At 41.9% G+C, this 7,869-nt stretch overlaps 1 long non-coding RNA gene across 1 annotated transcript; it reads left to right on the top strand.

Moving 5' to 3' along the window:
- The first annotated feature begins 2,138 nt into the window (after positions 1-2,138).
- On the top strand, positions 2,139-7,088 carry LOC111961705 (uncharacterized). Its single transcript, XR_002877029.2, has 4 exons — positions 2,139-3,721; positions 4,993-5,211; positions 5,657-5,782; positions 6,795-7,088. It is a non-coding gene; the product is annotated as an uncharacterized lncRNA (long non-coding RNA).
- Positions 7,089-7,869: the final 781 nt, after the last annotated feature.

Genomic DNA, 7,869 nt, shown 5'->3' with positions numbered 1-7,869 from the left:
TGTATGTAGTTCAGTCCTTGACTAATAATGTTCTGTACTATGTATTATGTCATGTTTCATGTGGACACCATGAAGAGTAGCTGCTGCTTTTAAATAAATACAACATATCAAACCAATACAAATGTCCTTTCTGGCCCAACTGTATCCCCCCCTCTCATTTGTTGACTTTGTAATCATATAATCACATTCGGAACATTCTAAACACATGCCACTGCCAGCAAAGACCCAAATACTTCTTATGATCCTCTAATTGGCCCTCTTTTGTTAAGCTAATGTTTACACATGCTCTGTTTAGTACGTCTGTGTTTCTGTTCCCCTGTCGATGCTAACGCTAACGTTAACACACACACACACACACACACACACACACACACACACACACACACACACACACACACACACACACACACACACACACACACACACACACACACACACACACACACACATTCCTCTCTTTCTCACGGAGCACTGAGCTGTTTCCCCCGTTCCTGTTCATCTCTCAGATGTTTTATAAGTCCCTTCGGACACAGCGGTAAATACACAGGGAGTGGCAGTGTGTGCGTGTGTGTGCATTCATGTGTGCATGCCGGTTAAACGAACATGCCAAGCGCCGCCAATTACCGGGAACAATTATCCTTGAGTGTTCCACTATAGGAGCCAAGACGTCCCCGTAGCCCCCTAAAAACAGTTTTACCAGGATACAAGGGAAGAGCCTTTTCTCTGGGTGGCATAAATCCATTGGTCCTTCTAGAGGCTGTCCCTACCACAACCCTTTTATCTGAGACACACACACACACACACGCACACGCACACGCACATGCACACACGCATAGTACTGGTCCTGTAGAATATATGGGTGTGTCTGGATTTTCATTAGGGAACTTGTTTTTTACAGTCTTGCCTGATTGCCACTGTATATTACTTGGCTTTACCATTTCTTCTTATTTCCCTTTATTTCCCATTACCACCCATTATGTGTCGTTGGTGTGGGCCTTACCGATGCACTCCATCAGGCACCGTCCCAGGCCGTACTTTCCTGCTGGGACACACCACATTAGGACCGCTGCTGCTGCCACTGTAGAGAAGCTCTGCTCTAAATTACTGTTACCCCCCTCTTCTCTTTTTCCCTCTCTCTCCCTTCCCTTCTTCGACCTTCCCCCCCTTCTGCCTCTCCTCACATCCCCCCCTTCCTAATTGCTACTCTACCAAACTGTATCTGCCCTTTCAGTTTCCATTTAATCTAAACAGTTAATTTTCCGGCTTCCTATCCTCTTTCCCCTAAATGCAAAGGAACGTTTCTGGTCCCAGCAAGGCGGCACGTACCAGAGAGAGAGAGCCTGTTGGATCACATAAATCATAGCAGTACAGACTCAGAGGCTGCTTGGCAAAGACACACATCTACTCCCTTACTGTCAGACTCACTAGAATATGAAGTCTGTTCCTTTATCTGCATCTCCTCCTCTAGAATACTGATGATGTTAGTGCCACAATAGGCTTTTCAGGTGTAATCTCCGGTGACAGAATGGAGGTAGCCAGCTAGCTGACACAAGATTTGGGTCCCAAGATTATTAGGTGAGATTGATCAATTTAGAAGTGTTTGTAATGGCACATTCATAATGCATCTGTGATTGTAATGTGAACTGTAACTGTAACTAGTGTAACTAGTGCTCTGAGCCAGGTGCCAAACCCTGATGAAGGCTGTGTCTGAAATGTGTTGGTTTTAACAATAAAGAAACTTTTATTTGTTATGGCATTTTTTTGTCGGGGTGGGTAACAGGTCCAGTATTCATTTAAATTCATATATTCAGTTTACATAACATGTACCTGTGGGCTGACACTCAAAAGAAAAACAAAAGAAATACATACAAAGAAATGATCATATTGATCGCACAGGATTTTGTAATAATAAAATTGGTATTTAAAGAAAAATAAACAAATGTTTTCCACCCCTTCCCACCCCGCCTATCAACACAGGTAGTTGTCAGTCCCCCCATATCTCTATCTGCCCACCCCACCACTTATCTCGTAAGCCCCCCACCCTCCTAAACAATCGAGATGCTTTTACATGCACCCTCCTGCCCCGCCTCTCGGCGACCAGAGCAAAACCTCGCCATACCACCCTTTCCCCATAGGCTTAGATTATTTGTACAGTATGTGTTGGGCTTTATAGGTTGTTTATATTTAATTTGTACAGAAATGTGTTGGGCTTTATAGGTTGTTTATATTATTTGTACAGTATGTGTTGGGCTTTATAGGTTGTTTATATTAATTTATACCGTATGTGTTTGCTTTATGGTTGTTTATATTATTTGTACAGTATGTGTTGGGCTTTATAGGTTGTTTATATTATTTGTACAGTATGTGTTGGGCTTTATAGGTTGTTTATATTATTTGTACAGTATGTGTTGGGCTTTATAGGTTGTTTATATTCATTTATACCGTATGTGTTGGGCTTTATAGGTTGTTTATATTATTTATACAGTATGTGTTGGGTTTTATAGGTTGTTTATATTCATTTATACAGTATGTGTTGTGCTTTATAGGTTGTTTATATTATTTGTACAGTATGTGTTGTGCTTTATAGGTTGTTTATATTCATTTATACCGTATGTGTGTGGGCTTTATAGGTTGTTTATATTATTTGTACAGTATGTGTTGGGCTTTATAGGTTGTTTATATTATTTGTACAGTATGTGTTGGGCTTTATAGGTTTGTTATATTATTTGTACAGTATGTGTTGGGTTTATAGGTTGTTTATATTATTTGTACAGTATGTGTTGGGCTTTAAAGGTTGTTTATATTTTTTGTACAGTATGTGTTGGGCTTTATAGGTTGTTTATATTATTTGTACAGTATGTTGGCTTTATAGGTTGTTTATATTATTTGTACAGTATGTGTTGGGCTTTATAGGTTGTTTTATATTATTTGTACAGTATGTGTTGGGCTTCATAAGTTGTTTATATTATTTTGTATGTGTGGGCTTTATAGGTTGTTTATATTATTTGTATGTGTTGGGCTTTATAAGTTTGTTTATATTATTTGTATGTGTTGGGCTTTATAAGTTGTTTATATTATTTGTATGTGTTGGGCTTCATAAGTTGTTTATATTATTTGTATGTGTTGGGCTTCATAAGTTGTTTATATAATTTGTATGTGTTGGGCTTTATAGGATGTTTATATTATTTGTATGTGTTGGGCTTATAGTAGATTGTTTATATTATTTGTACAGTATGTGTTGGGCTTTCATAAGTTGTTTATATTATTTGTATGTGTTGGGCTTTATAGGTTGTTTATATTATTTATATGTGTTGGGCTTTATAGTTGTTTATATTATTTGTATGGTTGGGCTTTATAGGTTGTTTTATATATTTGTATGTGTTGGGCTTTATAGGTTGTTTATATTATTTGTATGTGTTGGGCTTTTATAAGGTTGTTTATATTATTTGTATGTGTTGGGCTTTATAGGTTGTTTATATTATATTGTATGTGTTGGGCTTTATAGGTTGTTTATATTATTTGTATGTGTTGGGCTTTATAGGTTGTTTATATTATTTGTATGTGTTGGGCTTTGGCTGAGATGATTCTTTACACAGTCAAGTATTTTTGTCCAGGCCTCAGATGTTCCTGGACTAGCACCATTCATTCTCTCTGTGGATAATTCTGATGTTAGAGATTCTATTGGTGACTGACTGATTGAGCGATTCAAGGAGCCATCATCGTTAAGTAACATAGTAGATGCAAAGCATTGAATATTAACATTCATGCACTAAATTAATTTTGTAATTTTGTCCCAGAAGAATTTAACTGCAGAGCACTACAACATCATATGAAGAAATGTGCCTACCTGATTTATGGAACACAGTGAACAGTTTGGAGTTGGGGCTACTTTCATCGTAAAACGTTTCCTTGGTGTTAAATACAGTCTGTGAACAAATTTAAAACGTCTAAGTTGAAGGTTCAGATTACAGGATGCCAAGGTCATATTTTTCCATATTCTGTTCCAGTTAAAGGGTATAGAGAAGCATTTTTATCAACTCCCACTGTCCTACAAGAGTTTCTCAATTTCCTCAACACTTCAGTTTGCATCTCAATTCATGCTCCTTGGTTGGAGAGTGAGCCAGCGACAGTGTTTCTTTACCAGGTGCTCAGGGGGAAGCACAGGATCAACTAAGTGGACTCTGTAGATGTTGTTTCTGTCTAAGTATTTTTCAGAGGAGAACAGAAGCCTATCTGCATAACTCACAGTGCATTAGGAGTCATGTACTGTAGCACTATTTGTACTCCAACTCCCAATTGATTCTCTGTAAAGTAGGGGCTGTATTCATAAAGCGTCTCAGAGTAGGAATGCCTTTTAGATCACAATGAATAAGATTACATGGACAGTGGGGACCTGATCCTAGATCAGCACTCCTACTCTGAGACGCTTGATACATACAGCCCTAGGAGAACAGTCTGGAAGACAGGCTTTTTTAGAGTCTGACTGTTTGACTGTACAACAAAGGAATAGTATGATTTTTTCACACACTGATACATTCAACGCAACACATTGCACAAACATGATTGCAGTCACAGCAGACTATCAGAAATCAATGAGGCACAACCCAGAGTGTTTTGTCTCAGCATATCAAGTGTGTGTGTGTGTGTGTGTGTGTGTGTGTGTGTGTGTGTGTGTGTGTGTGTGTGTGTGTGTGTGTGTGTGTGTGTGTGTGTGTGTGTGTGTGTGTGTGTGTGTGTGTGTGTGTGTGTGTGTGTGTGTGTGTTGTGTTACAGGTGCATGCTTGCATGTGTGAATGTGATTGATTAACTTGATTGCCAGAATGGTCTGTATGTACTCCGTGCTTTGAAGTGCTTGCTCATGTATGAATAGATTATTTGGATGATTTGTGAAATATTGACTCTCATCTCTTTCCCTTGCTCTCTTCTCCTCCCCTACTCCCCACTCTCCTCTCATCCACCCTCTCCTCTCCCCTCCACCCCTCCTCTCTCTAGGTGTTGAAGGGCAGTAAGAAGCTGTCCCTGTCGGTGCAGTCGGTGGGGCGTATCCCGGGGGGTTATGTCACTAACCATGTGTACACCTGGGTGGACCCTCAGGGTCACAGTGTCCCCCCTCCCCCTGACCTCCCAGAGCACCGCAGTGCCACCCTGAGACGCACTGACAGCCAACGATGCAGCACCATGCAGATACTGCAGGAGGGAGATGAGAAGAAGGTGAGCCTGTTTACATACATATGTAGACACACACGCGCACACACACAAATACACATATACCAGCTCTCTAGATCTGTAGGGTCTGCTGTGACGTGCATGGTTTGATCCTACAGTTGGTTGGTTGTTAGGGTGACAGGTCACTGAACACACACACAGGTGCCCACTTAGACTGAGCATTCACATTACCACTGGCCTCTGAAATGGCTTAGTTTAGCATGTAAGAGTGTAATTTAGTGTTGGGCGTTTCCAGATGTCAGCTGTTCATGTTTTATTGTCTCGACAAATTAGTCCACTTCACTCTTCTTAGCCAACAATAACTCACTTACAAATAGCTGCTCAATTTGTTGTAAAAAAAGACACGGCATTCAGAATCTTAGACAATGCTGGATTTTTTTTCTGTCAAATCTCTCTCTCCTCCTCCCTCCTCCCCCCACTTCTCTGTCAGGTGAACCTGGTATTGGACGATGGCCGTTCACTAGGTCTCATGATCCGGGGTGGGGCAGAGTATGCCTTGGGGATCTACATCACCGGAGTGGACCGGGGTTCTGCTGCAGAGTGTAGTGGACTTAAGGTAACCAACGACATGGCCTGCGTCCCAAATGGCACCTTTTCCCTACATAGTGCACTCCCTTTGAACCTCTTGTGACATATTTACATAGCTAGCGCGAGCTTCTGAGAATACCACCAACCCAGCTAGCACTCACACACACATACAAACATTCACAATACGTTTGATAAGACAGGCATGTTAAGGAGGTCATCAGAACTGTCCATAATGCTGAATGTCATCTGTGGCAGTTCTCCTCCTCTCTCTCCCTCCCTCTGCAGTTTATCACACATTAGGTCATTAAGGGACAGGAAAGACAGTTGGAGTGTGGGCACTGCTGAAGGATCAGACTCCCATCAGTGGCTCACACTCATGGCAGGATATTGATCCTCCGTGTTAGTAGCGACTGACAAGACCTCCCAAGGGAAATTTAGGGTGAGAGAAAGAGAGAGAAAGCAGGAGAGAGAGAGAGCAGGAGAGAGGGTGGGAGGGAGGGCGAGATAGAGAGACAGAGGTAGACAAAGATGGAGAAGGAGGCTCAAAGGCTCAACATCATCATTACATTCGAGAGGGGCTTCAAGGGAAAATGTGTCTGTTTCTTTCTCTCCATCCAACTCTCTTTGCTGTGTTCCGGACTTGTCTTTTTACCTCTGTCTGTCTCCCTCACTCCATCTCTCTCTTGCTTTCTCCTTATGCTTCATTGTCATCTTAAAGACAATTTGCCTGTGTGTGCTTGTTGAGTGGAGGGGATTGTTTTGGTTCTGTTTTTTCAGAAATCTTCAACTAGTAATTGTTTTTTTACATCTCTGAGTTTTGATGCATGGTGGTTTGATGTGATTTGATAGGGAAGGCAATGTTGTCATCTGAATATATTGAAATGGGGACATGGCTATGGACCAGTTATGTCCTCTGTTCTAGTGAGCAGTATGTAGACATTTCACTTTAGGCCACGAGGAAAAAGAAAGGGGAGGCATTGGAGCAGGATCTAAATATAGCCCAGTCTCTGATGTGTTGGGCCCATACCTTTTTTTGACAGGGGGGAGAATGAACAACGCTTCAATGGACACCTGGTATCCTGGTGCCGAGACACACGCTTTTGACGACTTTCAGGGAGCATGAGTCAAAACACGGACACACACACACTCCCACACACAATGGACTCAACATGAATCCATACAGTATGCTGCAACCTTAATGTGCGTTATTACCGTAAAACTTCAATGAAATGCTGAGTCTCAAATATCCGCCTGTCCCTTTTAATAGCTGGCCAATGGCACACATTTCAGCAAATAAAAGCCCATGCTATTATTTAAAGTTTTACAATAGTCTATTCCGGTGTACAGTTTTGTTGATATTTTTTTCTATAAATGTTCCAGCCCTTGCCTGTAATTGGCCCCCTGTGTACTGTTATGAGGCCGTGAGGGGGGGGGGGGGGGGGGGGGGGCTGGAGCCCAGAAACCTGCTGGAGCCAGCTGGGCTGACACTTTGACTGATGGGGTTATTACAGGCGTAGCAGGCCAGGGGGCCGTCCATCTCCTCCCTTGCCCCTCTATGGGACGGACCTGGCCCTCCAGACCTGTCCCTCCGGACCTCGTTGAAGACCTTTTTGCGGCACCCGGGGTAAAGAGAGCCCTATAGGCCCTGGTAAAGGTAGTGTACTACATAGGGAAAAGGGTACCATGTGGGATGCACGCTAGGGGCTCTATTTTAACAAATCTAACAGAATGGGTAAACTAAGTGAATAGCGGTAGCTCTGTAGCTCTGTGTGTCAGAAATATTTTTGCTACCACAATTAGGGCTGGGTTTTTCTAAATAAACAAGTTGTGGGTGTGTCGAGGCTTGGTCCCTCACTGGCCAATCAGAATGTTAAATATGTGGTTGCTTCAAGTTGTGTATTTAAGGCATTTTATGTATTGCGTTGTCATCAACTCCAATTAGAATGTTAGTCCATTATAGCCTAGTCTGTTAATTAGCCTGCCCCATTTGCAAAATATGTTGAACATGTTTGCAGTCCATATTGTTCTAATTGCATTGCTTCAATATGGAAATACATAGTTAAACTACGGCATTCACATTGATATAGAGGCTAGGGATAGACATGGACATGCCAA

Source organism: Salvelinus sp. IW2-2015, linkage group LG4q.1:29 (assembly GCF_002910315.2).
Source record: "Salvelinus sp. IW2-2015 linkage group LG4q.1:29, ASM291031v2, whole genome shotgun sequence".
Lineage (NCBI taxonomy): Eukaryota > Metazoa > Chordata > Actinopteri > Salmoniformes > Salmonidae > Salvelinus > Salvelinus sp. IW2-2015.
This window is presented reverse-complemented; position numbering and strand designations above follow the sequence as displayed.